Here is an 18856-nt window from a genome sequence, read left to right on the forward strand (position 1 = left end):
ACATTACGTTAAATTACGTCATAAACCGGCGGTGTGATGACATTAATCCATTACCGAAAACACCGGCGATAATTTAATTATAGCTTTATGGATTTTTCTTTACTGCTCGAGGACATTCAAAGCTTGGTATGGGGCCTGGAGGCAGGCGGGCCTCTTTTGCCTTTTTTTTTTTTTTAAATAGAATATTAACAGAAGCCTTAACGTTACTTTTATACGTGCGGGTTCCTAAGTTTTCATCGGATTCGTAGAAAAATCCCCAACTTCCCCTTTCAATATCCCTGTTATTGTAGCAGTAACAAGGGCATTCCAATAAATTTTCTAAGAATTACCTCTCTAGTTTACAATTTTTTTTAAATATCGATTTTAAGTTGAGATTATGTTACATTTTGTGGTTTCCTATCTTCAAATTACCTAAAAAAAAAACTATTTTATTATTGTTTTCTTTTATCTTAAACAATGATGATGCTGTTACAGTAATAAGCGTAACGACCAACATAGCTCCATTATTAAATAATAACGATTTTTTTATTTTTTTTTATTATTCTTCTCTCCTATGAGTAATTTTAAGTACTGCTCGAGAACAAAAAGCGCTATTGTAGTGACAATACGCGAGAAAAACTTCAACTAATTGGACGTGGGCTGCCAGTTAAAACTACACAATCGGAGATTGATAACTTTACACGATAATCAATAGAATTTTGTGGGAAAAAAAGAGAGTAATCTCCGATTTGTCATGACGGTATTGATAAAGTAAACCGATTTTTGTGTGTTTATCTCTGCGAAAATAATTAAAATTGACAGTATTCGACCAATCAATCAGCCTGTTTTTTCAACATTATTGCATCCTATTTATAAGTTAAGTATGCTACTGTAGGTGTAGGAATTTTTGTAAAAGCACCAAGATAATCTTCAGCCATTTATTTTTAGTGTTGAAGAATTACTAGCGATAAAGGTTCCATTTTTAAACACATTAACAAAAGGCAGTGTTCGGGTATTCGTTGCAACAAATAAGTTCATTTCTCTACACCCGCATCGAATGCCGCAACGTTGCTAATCGAAACTAAGTAATTGCTTGATATAATTTTCAGTTAACTGCAGTATCTAAGTTGTTACTATAGTTGCAGTTATTTCTAACTCGAAATTTCAATGCTTTCAACGGCAAAAACAGATATATATAATTGCCAGAATAGTAGTTAAAATACTATAAAAGTAATACTTTTCCATTGCCACTTCAACAATAATTTCAAAATTTACTACTACTACAGCAATAACTGTAATGATATTATATAAGAGCAGTTCCAAATCTACTTTAGTACAGCCAACGATTTTTAGTATTAATTCTAACATTCTAATAGGCTAAATTATTAAAAGATGATTCTAATGCTACTAAAGCAACAATTTAAAAAATAAAAATAAAAGAAGAAAATCCTTTATAGTAGACAATTTTCACATTTTAAAACGTTAATCTAATATTTAACATTGGGGAATTATTTTTATTCCAGAGCAATTCGTCGTCGTTAAGTTAAAAATTTGTATTCGTTGCGAAATTACATTTTTAAATGATTTGCGTGCTTAAGTGTTAGTTTCCCCCCTTTTTTTATTATTAAAATAAAATCAGATACGACGTAATATCGATCAAGTTTAATCAGAGAGGATTTAATTGCACAAATATATTTAAAAAAAAAAGAAAGAAGAAAATGGAAATGAAGATAATTTCATGCATTTTACTAGCAGATAATTTACTTTTCTGAATTTACATTTAAAATGCACATATATTTTGGTTATTATTTAAAAAAAAAATTAAATAAATAAATAATAGTAATGATTAAATTAAAGATTTATTTGAATCTCTCGACTTACTTTACTCAAAAAATAACAAAAATTCTTCCATTAAAATTACTTATAAAAACAGGATTTAATTTTTCATGCTACTGTACTAATTAAACATTGGATTTTTTTTAAGGTATGAATATATATAAATATAACTTACTTTTATTAGGAAGTATGTACTGTATAAGATCTAGTCGCTAATTACTTTTGAATTATTTATGAGGTGAGGAGAAAAAAAATCGATTTTGGGGTGAGAAAAATGAATGGTTTCATTAAGAAGCGTGTCAGTACGAGAGCTTAACAGGGATTGAGATGCAACATGCTCCAACGCACACTTTACACTTAAATTGGTGGTGAAGAAATCTTTCTTCTCCACCCAATCTATCGATAAATGCTTCTAAAAACAACGAAGATGTCATTAATGTAGTAGTAGCGACTAAACTGGACAAACTAGTACCATATAGGGGAGTCAACTTTGTATAGTCAAAAAGAAATAAGGGGAAAAATAATAGAAAAGAAAGAGAAAATTCAGTAGGGATGAAATGAATAATGTGAAGATAGAACGAGACATTCCGTACTGCATTTACATTTATAAAAAAAAAAAAAAAAAAGAAATATGTTAGTAAATTCTTCTTGTTTCGACTCCTACTTAAATAAATGCCGTAGAAGAAGAGATTTGCCTAGTCTTATATCCTTATTATTATTATATGCTTTTGTTATGGTAGGAACTAATTCCAAATCGTATACAGCAATATGTATCGTGCGTGCATCAAATCCAGTCAATTTATCCGGATTTTTTCCAATTTACTTTCTAGAAATATACTAAAACTTTGCAGAGGAAGATCATTAGAATTGAAGGTAGAACGTTCTCTACCGAGTTGCTTTATTTAAAAAGAATAAAAGTCTGGATAAATAAACCAATAAAGCGCGTGTACATACGAAGCTTCTTATAGTCTCTCTTCTGTTCAGTTAAAAAGAAGAGAAAAATATATAAATATGTACTTAACATCTCCAATTTCCTTACAGATTTTCCTAATTCCTTTCAGTTCCGGAATTTTTATTTCCATAACTCTTCCCCTCCTCTTAAATTTCCTACGTCTTCCTTCCTCATTATCCATTCCCATCTCTCTTAATTCCAAGTTTATATATAATATAATATATATATATTTTTTTCTTAATAAATAAATGCATTCTCTTAGAACCCTTTTATGCTTTTATTCATAAAAGCCACTAATTGTTTTATCCGCATCACTTAGAATTTTACCCTTTCTCCTATTGAAACTCGTGCAACTTCTTAATTTATCAGCCACAAGCCAATTAACTCTCGCAATACACAAAAAAATCCACTCGACTTTATTTTTGCCTTATTAAACAATATTAAATCTCCTTTAATAACCGGAGCAATTGTAAACGAAGAGGAGTAGAAACGTAAATAAAGTAACATCACGAGAGATTAAAATCGTGTTCAAGTATCCATCCCTGGAAGAGGCATTAAATCCGATTAATGGGAATTAAATTATAAATTCCAAACTACCATTAAGATGCGTAAACATAATTAAAATTCGAGTTTTATAGTTAACTATTAAATAAAATATCGATTGTTATTGTTGTTATAACTATAGAATTGTATACAATATATAAATTATATAATAATCTTACAGGTGTCCGGGAATATCGAATTTTGTTACTATAGCAACAATCCTATAGTAGATATACAGATGTAATTCGGCTGTACCTTCTCCTTTTATACGTTTTAATCGATGTTTTGTACATTCCACTTCCGTGTGCCTGTTTAATGAGTGGAGTAAACAATTTATGAATGCGTGCAGAATGCCAAACATCTGACGCTCTTCCTAATAAAAATAAATTGAATTCGGGTTTTGTACCCAACTTCCGCCATTGTTAAACTCCATTTTTAAACTTCCCTATTTCAATATTTACATATTTATTTACGCATCCCGCGACTCTAAATCTTCTCTAGTTTCAGTTAAATCGATATACTTTACATTATCTACAGAAAAAAAAAGAGTAAAGCTTTTAATGTTAAGTGATTTCGTGGTATCCGTTTCTAGTTATTAAGAATTTAATACGTTTCGATAGCAAATTATTTTGTTTTCTGTCTTGCAATTTTCTAGAAAGGATCATCGCTGTTGCAATATCTTACTGAGTGTTAACGCTTTAGCACTTCTAAACTTAATAAGTCAAGCAAGCGATAGACTTTTATTATTTTTTTTTTCTATTAGTATTTCTTGTCGTGAAATGTAGCCTATCTTCGTCCCACATCCTCGATATTTGTGCTCCCACTCCATCTACAACTGCGTTTTTGAATCTTCTTCCTCCTCCTCCTCCGCATCATTTGAAAGTTTTATGAGGGTTATCCAAATATAATGATATTGCTCTCTTCTACAACAAAAAGAAACGTAATAAAGAAATTGGAAGACCTTTCCTCTTGCTAAATTGGAAAATATTTACCAAATACATTTCTAAAATGTTAAAATTTTAATTGTAGAGTGGACGATTTTATTATACTTCTCAATAGTTTAAGACACTAACTCGTTGTTACTTTTAAAAAAAAATAAGATAAATTACTCATTTTTACTCCAACATCCAGTAGAAACTAAATGTATAACTTAGTTTCCATGTTAAAAAATTCGAAATTTATGCTCTGTCTTGTAACATTTTCAATTAAGCGTAACGAGCGAAGCCATGTACAAACTCCTTTCTTCATAATTGCATTCGTAGTCGTTACGTGATCGAGCAAAGGAACGATTGCAACTTCTTCCTTCGTTAGTGAATCAAAAAGATTAAACGAATCTTTCCTGGACACGAATCTGAAGTAGTAATCTCTTTAATGAACACTTTGGCCTTCGGATCGATATCCTATACACCTTAGCTTAGAAATTTCCTGTAAACGAAACATGGCGCAATTTTAAATTACGAATACGTAACTATAATAAATGAAGAAGTAAACAATTTAAATAATAAACGGATCGTTCAGTAGTACAAAAAAAATGTAGGAGCAGTGTTCTTTCAGAGGAATAGAGTAGGTGTGGAATAGTGTTCCTTCAGAGATTCCACGTATAAACAGATTCCTTTTATTATTATTATTTTTCTTAAGAATTTAACTTCCTTTTTGTGCCTTCGATAACATCTAACCGAAATTACTTGGTAAACAATTTGATCAAAGTTTATTTAGTTACCATTTCCGCACCATCACTTCATTGTCAACAAAGGCCCAAGAGGAGAAATTTTTGCTACAGCTTCGAGCCGAAAGTACTTCTTAAAAAAAAAAAAGAAAATAAAAAAAGTGTCTATAATAATTTTGTGCGGGGTGAATGCGAATATCTAAACTTTAAAATAACACAGAACTGTAATAAACAGTCGAAGAAAGTAAACAGCGTAAAAATTCTACGTTGTGTATTTCCAGAAAATCGATTTTTATTGACGTTTCCTCGAGTTTCTCGTCCCGATATCGATGTTTAGAGACACGTTACTTCGGGATTATCACACACTCATACACGAATCCTTTAGATAGTTTATGCGATTCTTTTATGATAAAAATTTCGAGCGTTACATATAATATACCGAATATTCTTCGATGGGTTGCTGCAAGAAACGGGTGAATGATCTTCCGAATCTCCAAAGTAATTCGTCAGGTGCACCCGATTCGATGCACAGTAGTCGGAATTATTAATAACTAAGGTAATTAATAATAAATTACCGAAGTTTTCGAATCGTGAAATGAAATTAGCTGTCGTCGGTGCGTAGTGTCTGCACTTAGGAACCGAAATCTTTTATCGCTTTAGTTTTAAAAAGGTAAAGATCCTTGAGACAGATCTCGGATAGGAAAAGGAACTTTGCTAAAAAAGAAAACAAAGATAACATTTCACAAAACGGATGTTGAGGAGGAAAAAAAATACATGCTGTCTGACAGAGATAAAACGAAACGTTTTCAAATAGTAGTAGACTAATCTATAAATCTATTGAATAGAAGTAAAATAAAAAAAGAAAAGATGATGGCGTTAAGTAAAGTGAAAGAAAAATATTCTGTTAAGCAGATTATTGGGATATTCTTATCAATAACCGATTTAAGAATGAATATTCTATTAAAACAAATATTTAAGAAAAAAAAATTCGATAGCAAAGACACGACAAAATATGTATAAACAGAAAGTTATGAAAGAGATTTAAGAAAAGAATATCTGGCTGAGTTACCTGAGAAAAGTGTAAGCAAGCATGATGGATAGAGAGTATTCTATCTAAATTGAAGAAGATTACATAGAAAATGCGAGTATTACGAAGAGATGAATAAGTAATGGCGAGTAAAAGGGATGAGACGATGATGAGGATGCGATGAAGAGGAGGAAGAGGACGATACGGGAGAAGGAAAAAAACAAACAAACAAACAAAAAAGAACATATAGCCTACTAAACGAAGATAGAAAAAGATGTACCAGTCGACCCCCCCTATAACACTGTTGATAATTCCGTTTTATATGAATTCCATGTTGTACGAGTCACTTAGATTTTACAAATATGTAAGCTGTTCACAGCCCGGCACACGTATTTGTAAAATTTAAGTGACTCATACAACACGGAATTCATGTAAAATGGAATTATCAACAGTGTTATAGGGGGGTCGACTGGTATAGTCAAAAAGAAATAAGGGGAAAAATAATAGAAAAGAAAGAGAAAATTCAGTAGGGATGAAATGAATAATGTGAAGATAGAACGAGACATTCTAGTATAAATGTGAAAAGAAGCATAATATTGCATTAGTAGAAGGTATTTGTATAATTGGAAAGTGAGAATTTATAAACAGATGAAAATATTAGCGGATTAACGCTTTCGTTTGTTTATGGATCGAATGGATTAACGAAGAGACGGATTCATTAATTATACAAGACCTTTAAATATGTAGTACGAGGATTTAGATTTACGGAAAATAAATTGGATAGAATTTCTGCTCTACGAAATTGAATCAAAAAATATATTTCCTTTACGGTAAAATAGAGTGAAGATAGCCTTAATCCGATCCGCGTCAATAATTTCTAACAATCGTTTTATATTATCCTATTCTTTCTGGATACAAGATTTTCATGCGACTCAAAGAAATCCTCTCACTCTCTATTTACGTGGATAGTACGAGATGAAAAAATTTCCCTTCCAATTATATTTTAGTAAATCGGTTAAGTGAAGCAAATCGTTATTAAACTATTCATTAAATAATTCTAAAGAAAGGAAAATTTATTGAATTAAGATAATCTAATTATCTTATACAGTACAAGTATGTATAAGCTGTATATAAATCGTCTTCGATTTTTCCTCTTTTTTAATTTCTAGCAACAAAAACTAAATCAAATTACATAAAAATTTGATTAATGATTAAAATTTACTCTTGTTTTTTATTTCAATTCTTCGGTTACTCGGCTTTTTCTACTTTTTTTTTCAAATTGCTTGTAAAAGCAGCCTACATCCTCTCCTCCCACATATATTTAATCAGGATATTCCTTTTTATTTCTCAAATATTCGTTTCTAATATTACTCAACATTAATACATTCATTTTCTTCTTATTTTGATTAGTCAAATTTCCTGTTATTCCATCTGTTGACTATACTGTTCCTTGTTTTCTTACCTTTATTTAGTTAGCTATGCCCTTCTTCCGCTTGTTAAACAATCCTCCTTCGTCTTTAATAAAATTTTTATTTAATTCTTTTAATAGTACTGTATATCTTTTTTTATTTTCTGGCAATTTACTAAACTTTTATCTTATACTTATTTAGGAAAAACACTTCTAAAACGTGCTTATCTCCTTCACCTGTTAGCGCTCCTTTCTCCTGTATCCATTTAGTAATGTTTATTTTTTCCTATCTGCCTGGTAAATACTATACTCCTTTTCTTCTATTTCCATTTAGATTTTTTTCCTTCCATATCTATTCAATAGGCAATCCATTTTCCTCTCTTGTTTATCAGACTAATCTGTTTCTTCCACTTTTATTTATCTCCCGTTTCTTCTTCTCGTATTGTTTGTAAGAAAGACCTAACCACACATTATTCCGGGTCAAATAATCTAAATTTTCTTAAAAAAAAAATAAATAAATAAATAAACCTTTCATAATTTAATATATAAGTATATAAAAACAATTCACTAAACTATAGATCAAAGGAGAAAACACGTAAAACATTAACATAGTTTACAACAGGGAGGTGAGAAGCCAAGTACTGACGTAACATCAACCATTTTATTTGGCGACATTTGGAGGTTTGCCAAGTTGTTTCCAAGCTTTTTGTTTTCTTTTAACCTTTAGGGAATTGAATGGGACTTGTTTACTTTGTTAAATATTAAACATATCGCATTGTTTAACAATACCTACGTAGTAAACTCTGATATATATGTAAACACACCTCGACTAATATCGTAAATCAATAGTTTCATTCTACTACAGCGAAGATAAATTGGGGAATTTAGCGAATATTTACGAGAATCTAATACCCTTAATAAGTGATTCTTAAACAAATTATTATTATTTCCAGCGTCACGTGACGTGGCCGATGCCATAAATTGAAAAAAGAGGGGAAAAAATACCCCGATTGAAAATTGGCATTCGTCCAACATTCAATCGATTGTTATTCCCCTATTTTTCCTCTTAAACTTCTTTTATTTCCTTATGCATCTGGTACTACTATTACAAAAAAAGCGCAATCCGTCTGCCTGTCTGTCTGTCTGTTTTCGGTATCAATTATCTTTACGCAATTAACTTGCCAATTTCGGTTAATTAAAACGGCTAATATAGTTCTGTTGACCGCAGCCGCGTGACCTTTGAACCGCAATAATCTATCTATCAAATTTCTCGAAGGTTTCTCCTCGTTTTTCTTTAGCTAGCAGATATTAAAAACACGTGACTTAACAATTAGTATAAGGAAAAATCTAAAACAGATTTATTATTGCTTTCTTTAGTCGAATTAATTTATCTTTTCCTTATTGTTTGCTATTATAATAATAATAACAATAAGGTTATTGTTATGGCAGCATTGATGTATTAAAAGACTCGAATTATCTTAGTGATCAGCGCGCTTCTACGGTAACAAATTTTTTAAAGCACACTTCCTTTAAGTAATTAATGATAATTAGGATTTCTTTTTAAAGCTGTTTGCCATGTAATTATGTATATTTTATAAGCGTAACTCTCCCTTTTTCCGCTTGTTACGATAACAGTAAGCACTCAAAAATGTCTGCCGCATCATCATCATCTAAATAACCTTCCATTAAGTGAATGAATATTGCTCTATTAACATTTATACCAATTAATTCGAGTGTAATGAGTTTTCTGCTATCGAATAAAAGAAAAGAGTTATTAATTAAAACCGTTATTATAATACCATACGTCATTTATTAAACACTGAATATTAAGAAAATAATAGTACTTACACATTGATTTACGAGTTACTAAATTAATGTGAACAATTAAACAAATGATATTCCCTAAATTCTCGTTTATTAATGTAGTAGTAGCGACTAAACTGGACAAACTAGTACCATAAATAGCATTTGTTACCTTCATTTTATAACTTTAACGCACGTGTATCGGTTGGGATTATTATGTAACTTGATAATCTAGTTAAACAATTATATTTGTAAGTTTATATGACTACAGTAGCATAAAAATCAGCCCTTAGTAAGAAGAAAAGCGAGTAGTAGGATAGTTAGAGGGATTTTTCGTATAATATTACAGAGGGGGGAACACTACTATAGTAATAAATTTAGCCACCTTAATAAAGACGTAAAGCAGCAATAAATATGTGTTAACCTCCTTGAAAAAAAAACACGACCAAATCAGGACAAACGATCAAGATTCAAACAACGTAATGCCGGAAGCATTTTTTAGAAGATGCAAGGTCGAGTGTAGTCTTCATCCCTCCACATCTCCCAGTTAAACCCAATTATGTCAACACTTTGACGAAATAATTACACAATAAATCACAATATATATTTACAATTCTAGTGGATCAAACATTGTAAATTCACTCAAAAAAAAATACTACTTTAGTAACAACTACAGCGACCTTAATAAGAAAGGAAAACTGTCGATAATGCTAAAAAAAAAAAAAAACATTTATTTTAAATTAGAGAGAAAACTTTAAAAAATATAATTTTTTAGATATATTTCGTAAAATATATAAGCTAATTAAATAAGGTTTTAGCTAATTATAGTACAGAAGTGTCTATCCTACCTGATTAGGGATAATCGCCTCTTTAATAGTGTAATTTAATCCCTAGGATTAGCTAAGGATTTACAGGGTTACATTACGAGTCCTAATTATCAGAAGGTTTGTCCGTGTATGACGAGGTAGCTGTGCTATTTCGAATGAGGTCAACTGTGCTACCAAAATCGATCCGAACCCAACAACGAAAGTGGAACAGCGTGAAGTAGTACAAACTTTCTCCTAGGGCGACAAAGGTCCCGTTCCTGATAATACCTGTATACGGGATTATAACCCGTGTAATCCTCTTTAATACGTTTATCTAGAGAAAGTGTCTGTAATAAATTTGAAAAAAAATATATCGAAAATAAAAGATAAATTACCTCATAAATGAAGTAACGCTTTATCTCGGTAGCCGCATCACATCGTTCGTTAATTAACATTACGTTAAATTACGTCATAAACCGGCGGTGTGATGACATTAATCCATTACCGAAAACACCGGCGATAATTTAATTATAGCTTTATGGATTTTTCTTTACTGCTCGAGGACATTCAAAGCTTGGTATGGGGCCTGGAGGCAGGCGGGCCTCTTTTGCCTTTTTTTTTTTTTTAAATAGAATATTAACAGAAGCCTTAACGTTACTTTTATACGTGCGGGTTCCTAAGTTTTCATCGGATTCGTAGAAAAATCCCCAACTTCCCCTTTCAATATCCCTGTTATTGTAGCAGTAACAAGGGCATTCCAATAAATTTTCTAAGAATTACCTCTCTAGTTTACAATTTTTTTTAAATATCGATTTTAAGTTGAGATTATGTTACATTTTGTGGTTTCCTATCTTCAAATTACCTAAAAAAAAAACTATTTTATTATTGTTTTCTTTTATCTTAAACAATGATGATGCTGTTACAGTAATAAGCGTAACGACCAACATAGCTCCATTATTAAATAATAACGATTTTTTTATTTTTTTTTATTATTCTTCTCTCCTATGAGTAATTTTAAGTACTGCTCGAGAACAAAAAGCGCTATTGTAGTGACAATACGCGAGAAAAACTTCAACTAATTGGACGTGGGCTGCCAGTTAAAACTACACAATCGGAGATTGATAACTTTACACGATAATCAATAGAATTTTGTGGGAAAAAAAGAGAGTAATCTCCGATTTGTCATGACGGTATTGATAAAGTAAACCGATTTTTGTGTGTTTATCTCTGCGAAAATAATTAAAATTGACAGTATTCGACCAATCAATCAGCCTGTTTTTTCAACATTATTGCATCCTATTTATAAGTTAAGTATGCTACTGTAGGTGTAGGAATTTTTGTAAAAGCACCAAGATAATCTTCAGCCATTTATTTTTAGTGTTGAAGAATTACTAGCGATAAAGGTTCCATTTTTAAACACATTAACAAAAGGCAGTGTTCGGGTATTCGTTGCAACAAATAAGTTCATTTCTCTACACCCGCATCGAATGCCGCAACGTTGCTAATCGAAACTAAGTAATTGCTTGATATAATTTTCAGTTAACTGCAGTATCTAAGTTGTTACTATAGTTGCAGTTATTTCTAACTCGAAATTTCAATGCTTTCAACGGCAAAAACAGATATATATAATTGCCAGAATAGTAGTTAAAATACTATAAAAGTAATACTTTTCCATTGCCACTTCAACAATAATTTCAAAATTTACTACTACTACAGCAATAACTGTAATGATATTATATAAGAGCAGTTCCAAATCTACTTTAGTACAGCCAACGATTTTTAGTATTAATTCTAACATTCTAATAGGCTAAATTATTAAAAGATGATTCTAATGCTACTAAAGCAACAATTTAAAAAATAAAAATAAAAGAAGAAAATCCTTTATAGTAGACAATTTTCACATTTTAAAACGTTAATCTAATATTTAACATTGGGGAATTATTTTTATTCCAGAGCAATTCGTCGTCGTTAAGTTAAAAATTTGTATTCGTTGCGAAATTACATTTTTAAATGATTTGCGTGCTTAAGTGTTAGTTTCCCCCCTTTTTTTATTATTAAAATAAAATCAGATACGACGTAATATCGATCAAGTTTAATCAGAGAGGATTTAATTGCACAAATATATTTAAAAAAAAAAGAAAGAAGAAAATGGAAATGAAGATAATTTCATGCATTTTACTAGCAGATAATTTACTTTTCTGAATTTACATTTAAAATGCACATATATTTTGGTTATTATTTAAAAAAAAAATTAAATAAATAAATAATAGTAATGATTAAATTAAAGATTTATTTGAATCTCTCGACTTACTTTACTCAAAAAATAACAAAAATTCTTCCATTAAAATTACTTATAAAAACAGGATTTAATTTTTCATGCTACTGTACTAATTAAACATTGGATTTTTTTTAAGGTATGAATATATATAAATATAACTTACTTTTATTAGGAAGTATGTACTGTATAAGATCTAGTCGCTAATTACTTTTGAATTATTTATGAGGTGAGGAGAAAAAAAATCGATTTTGGGGTGAGAAAAATGAATGGTTTCATTAAGAAGCGTGTCAGTACGAGAGCTTAACAGGGATTGAGATGCAACATGCTCCAACGCACACTTTACACTTAAATTGGTGGTGAAGAAATCTTTCTTCTCCACCCAATCTATCGATAAATGCTTCTAAAAACAACGAAGATGTCCACTGGAAAAAAAAAAAAAAACAATGTAGAAGTCGTTTTGTAGCACCTAAATGGTTTTAAAATAGTTTGATCGGGCCAAATGATGCTTCTCCTCTAGTAATGATGTGTTTTAGATAGTTTAGATGGAGGAAAAAAGAAGAAAGAGTTTACCCAGTTAAAAGTTAGTCAGCTGTTTGAGAAACGTTACACATTCTCTTCATTAATTAATATAAAAATAATGTTTCGTAATTACAGTAAAGATATAGAGTTACGGCATAGATTTTCTTTTTAATTTTAATGATTTATTTTGATATTAAAAAGTTACGATGAGATCAAACGAGGAAAAATCATACGAGATGCCACAGTTTAAAAGCATTTTCTGATATATTTACAGTGGAAATTTGTCTCGATCATTATTAATTAAACAGGAAAAATATATAAAAATTTCGTTGAAAATAACGAGGGATTATTTCCATTCTTTTCCTTTTCTTTCTTCTTCTCTTTAAATTCTCCAAGTTATTTTTATGTCTTATACATGACGCACAATATCACGTGAACGATTAGCTAATCGGCATTTTTCTAGTTCAATTTTGTTAAAAGGTCATTCTAATTTAACTTCGAAATAGTCTGTTTATTAAGTTCTCCTCCACGTTTTCTCGATATTTGTGAAACTTAAAATATCTTCCCAACGGAGCGTCTAATCTGTTAAGGATAAAAAGGCGAACCACTACCGACAGAAAGTTATAAATCCTGTATTTTAAATAGGAGATTTCGCAACTTCGTACACACTACAGATTCGGGTTCAACAACCTTATTTTCATCTATATAAGACTCTTTTCAGAATGCCACCGCGTTATTGCCATACCTGAAAACGTAATACAATAGTTAAAGATGCGGTGTAACGAATTTAAAAATGCCAGTTAAGGTAATTTTGCACTTCGGTGCACGTTTCTAACCCCTCGGCGACTTGTAGTCTTTCGTTCAGAAATTCAACCGATATTTTAGAGTAACACCGATCTTGGTGGGGTCTTTAGAAAGCCAAAAAACATGCAGTTTACCAGGATACAACAGCGGATTTCTACTACATTCTTATTGTTAAAGATCGAGAAGTTTCTAAATTTATCACTTTAGAAACGACAAACGAAGTCCCGTGAGACAATGATTGAAGATTGATGAAAATTGAAGAAGACAATACACTACTAGAACCTCGATAACGCGACACGTAATTTCACTCGTCGTTTATTCTTTATGAATCGATTTTAAAGATAATAAGTAATAAAGTTTTTAAAATTAATTATATACAGTAAACTCCCATATAACACAATGAAAAAATTGCAACTAGTACTCATACAAAATTCTAATTTTGTCATCCAGAGATAGGGGAGGACGAGGCAAGTTCGTCAATTAAATTTTCTTTGAAACAAAATAAAAGGAGGCTCTCTTTAGAGGCTAGACAGTTGAGTTTTAATGACGGCTTGTTGAGTGTGGTGTCTGTGTTGTTCTCCAACAAGCATAGTTGAAATATCAAATAAGTTGTCTGTTTCAATTTATTATAATATTTTGCTTCCATTTATATAGAATTGGCATGTTTTGTTATAATTCCATAATAACAAAAGTTATTTTTCCTGTTAGAAGGATAAAACATCATCTTATTCACATGGCCAGATTATGGCTTGGTATACTATTCTCAGGGTTCCACTTAATGTTTCTAAATCATGACTATGGGGCATCTTCGGTAGTGTTGCCGATCTTGTTCCTGGTTGTTTTGCTATGGTTTGATTTGGCCGCAAACAACAACAAGCAGAAGAAATAACTGGATCCCCATACAAAGCCACACTAGAAGGTAAGGCTNAAAAGACGAAATCTACGTAATCTAAAAGAGATCAATTTTTTTTCCTCCTTAAAGATTCGGAAGACTTCTAAAGCCATTATTTACTATCAAAAACACCTTTTTGTTAAAACTTTAAATAAAGAAAAAAAAGGATCTTTATAATACTGTTCATTAAATCAGGAATCACCAAAGATTTAACGGAGAAAAAGGAAAAAGGTGACGAAGATGCCATCGTCATTAATTAAACCAGAAAAGAGGAATCACTATCTTTTCAACCAATTCGATCTTAATTAGAAAACTTTCTTTACAGTTAAAACCTAATTTAAAACCGCCAATGGATAAAATGGAAAAGTTAACTTTATTTTTTATTTACCACTTTATGAATTATATAAAAAGTAAGTCTAGCTACTTACATCGAGTTTAAATATTTATAAAAATGTTTTTAATCTCCGAATAGAACATGCTACATATATATATAGGCTATATTAAACAACTAAGAATCCGAATCAAAAAAACTAAGTTATCACTTATTCATGCTGATGTTTCCTATTTTCCGTTAAAACATTTTTATAGATTTATATTCTCTACGCATTTAGTATTTTCCGAATATATAGAAAATTTAACCTATTAAAACTTATTTATTTATAAACCAAAATCATGCTCGAGCTTCCTAATCTAATTATCAATCAAAGATGATTTTACTTGCCTTAAAAATTTCATTCTCTTATCGTAAAAATTTAATTTTTAATGCTTTTATATAGTTCGTAACTGTAGTAAATCCTTATACATTCAACGTATCGTAGTCTTAGTACTGCAGCATCTCAATGATACAATTCAGAATACTAACTACACGGATCAAACAGCGCATTACAAAAGGCCTTTATTACTATCGTTATCGGTGGCTTTACAACGCATTGCATACAGAAACACTGTATCAAAGATAATGTGGTTTACAATAAAACACAACCGATCCCATTTACAGAATGGCATTACAGTTACTAACTTAAATTACATAGAACAATATCATTGCAGCACATAAACAATTACAGAATCACCATGTTGGAACCAATTCCAACATGTGGAGCTGTAAATTCACAGTAAACACTATTTATTATCTAAAGTTCTTTGGTAATTCGGCATAATTCGACATTGGAGCTTGCTCGACTGGAATTTCTTTAGAACAAGATAAAATAAGAGAAGTATTCGACACACATTCTTCAATACTGAATCATACTTCTTTTTGAATCATCCTGTACAATTTTATTTCTCAACGGACATTAAAAATCTTTTTTATTAACTCGTAAATTCGATAATGTTTCGTAATACATAGTTTCGCTTCTTTCTTTTTTAAAATCGATATAAAATCGGCACCGTACGGTTTCTTCTATCCAGTGAAGAGAAGTATTATAAAACGTTATCGTTGTAACTTCTTGTACAGAGTACCAATAAAAATGTACCTTAAAAAAAACTCAATTACTTCCTTCCTAAGTTTACCTATTACATAAGACAAGTAACTCCTCTCTTAAGTCGTAAATAAAAATGTGATTCTCTTCCAACATTCGATTCTTTGACGACACGATAATAAAATTCGAGATCAAAAGAGAAAGAAGGATTCTATATTCAATCGATAGTAATCCACAAAGGATTTACTATTCCGAAATCTAGTATATATATATATATAGAATAGTAGAATAGCAGTAGAAATCATAAGAATTCAAAGGAGCGCCCACACAAAAATTTAAAATATTTTGATCAATTAAAATAAACACGAGGATTGTATTGCGGATGGTCAGATAAACCACGTTTGCAATCAAAAATTTAAAAAAAAACAACGTTTTGAAGTTCGAACAAATAAATTTTAATGTGCGTGTGTTTGTGCCTGTGATGTCATTGGGGAGATCTTAAGACGCTGCTAGTTCTGTCCAATACAAAAGAGGACATCCAATACAACATAACATTCGTTCCCCAAACGCGAAAATGGTTTTCGAAACTTAATAAATCGAGCGAATCTTTGTATTATACTAAAGAGACTTGTCTGGAGACGTGTAAAATTGAACTCCCATATCTTTTAACAATGGAGGATTTTGCATATATATAAATCGTTTTAAAGAAAACGATTCTGTCTCTTTTTTCCGGGAAAATAAAAATAATTTTTTCTTTCTTTCTTTCTTTTCAATTCGCCTTCAATCAAAGTCGAAAATTTTAAATTACCACGTTCTTCAAATGCCCGCGTATTTCTCTATTGTGGATTTTGCGTGTTCCATCGATTTTTCTCTCGGGGTTTTACATTCGCTCCTGGCTAAGAAACGAATAAAAAGAAAGGTAAAAAAAAAATAATAATAATAGAAGAAATTCTACATATTCTATGCAGATCGAATTCGCGATAAATTTTTTGAACATGGAATTAGTGAGTTTATTTCCTTTCTAAGGAAAAGGGAAGTTACTCTTCCTTAGAAAAATTTTCTTTATAAATTGATGTCATTGTACTCCTTACTATTGACATAGTAAATATAGCACCTATACCTCGATATAGTCGAGTTTAATCTCTTATTTTACAAAATGAAACTAAGATAAATAACAGTCGGTTATAGATTGCTAAACGTAAATATTATAGAAATTCCTGGCAGGAAAACTTATCAGTTACTAAATTTCATGTATAATATATAAATTTATTTCTCAATTTCCTTTAAAATTATAATTAACTTTTCTTGAGTTATCGTCTAATAAAATAAATTTTTCATTTCAAATACAGTATTTATAAATATAATTATTTTAGAGCTTGTTAGCGCAGTAATAATACATTTTACAGTAGTATTGTACACCTGAAATATCACATATTTATGTAGCATATTAATTAATTTTATTTACTAAACATAATAAGAATGTATTAAGGGAATTAAATTCCCTTAATCCATGGGAAAGTTAAAGGAAAAATTAGTAACAGAGAATTTTCTAATAGCATCATTGATCTAGTTAACAAGATACAAAGTAATATTTTTATAATTATTGCAACAGAGGAAAAAAACAAACCCACAAATGTTGCTGATAATGGAAAACTGTTTCTAATAAGAAAATTAATCTAAAAATATCATTGGTTTCTGCTAATATAATAATAATAATATAACTAATAACAGAAGCAGAGATAAAAATAATGTTAGAAGCAAAGTGTGTGTGTGTGTGTACAGTACTGTACATTATGTTTGTACATACGTACTCTATCTGTACTTTAACCAATTGTGAGCCTATAAAATGTTTATATTTATATATAAAGTACATTTTATAGGATTTAAAATTATTATTAACAAAAAAAGAAATTCATCACAGCAAACTGAAAAGTATGCTTAGTAATAATGAAGTCATTAAAATATCCCTTTATTATAATCTCTATTATTAAAATATATAAATTATTATTTACCTTTTAAGAAAGAAAATTATATACTATGCCATTAAACGCTATTTTATAAAAACAAAAAGCTTTTTTTTTTTTTTTAAATCAATACAAAATATAGCTAAAAGCCGTAAAGATTTTCGATGTAATAAAACGAACTTTTTAAGAAAAGATTTATTTTAATAAGATAATAAATTTAATTTTGTTTTTATTTGCCAATCGGCTATTTAATTGCACTAAAATCAGAAACAAAAGGAAATATTTGATTTTAAAATTTTAAAGAGAATACAAATGTTATAAACATTTTTTGCAACAACTAATCTACAGATAAATTCTTCCATGGGACAAAAACACGTGGTGATTTAATATATTATTTTCGACTATATTTTGTTAAGCAGGATTTAAAAAAATAAATAAAAAATTGCATAGTCTTATTCACTTACTGCTTATTTTTCGGACGAGCTTAGAAAAATGCTGAAGGAAACTGTCGCTATTTAATTAAATTAGAAATAAGATTTAAAATGTAGAAAATCTTCTTATCTTCGCGGAAATCAATAAATTAACTTCGCCTGTGTATATTTTTTTTTAAAATAAAATAAAGCGTATGAAAGCATATAATAGATGAAATATATCATTCGGAAGGTAGACTTAAGTCAACATTGACGTCTCATTAAAGAGCTGAAATGCGCTAGAAATTCTTGTATTTTTCCAATTTTTCGATTAGTTTGCACAACCGGCGCGAGGATTTTTTGTGTGTGGAATGATGATCTGGGCGTAGGAATTCGTTTTTTCATCGCCATTTTTTTATTTTGCGTGTAACTTGCGTATACCGTGATGAATCGTTCTCGAAAATAACGTATCTGTAACGCGAAAACTCGCTCGAATTTTTCATAAAAACAAACAATCGCCAGATCTCCACTTAGATAAAACACGTAACCGG

The 18856-nt window shown here is 30.1% G+C and overlaps 1 long non-coding RNA gene across 1 annotated transcript; it reads right to left on the reverse strand.

Moving 5' to 3' along the window:
• Positions 1-6503: 6503 nt before the first annotated feature.
• On the reverse strand, positions 6504-9645 carry LOC111638065. The gene is made up of 3 exons (XR_002758789.1): positions 9260-9645; positions 7985-9161; positions 6504-7900 (listed from the first exon to the last, which is right to left on the reverse strand). It is a non-coding gene; the product is annotated as an uncharacterized LOC111638065 (long non-coding RNA).
• Between the last annotated feature and the right edge of the window lie 9211 nt (positions 9646-18856).

This window comes from Centruroides sculpturatus, unplaced genomic scaffold, assembly GCF_000671375.1.
Source record: "Centruroides sculpturatus isolate CEXI.00-Female unplaced genomic scaffold, Cexi_2.0 scaffold1077, whole genome shotgun sequence".
In the NCBI taxonomy this organism is placed as follows: domain Eukaryota; kingdom Metazoa; phylum Arthropoda; class Arachnida; order Scorpiones; family Buthidae; genus Centruroides; species Centruroides sculpturatus.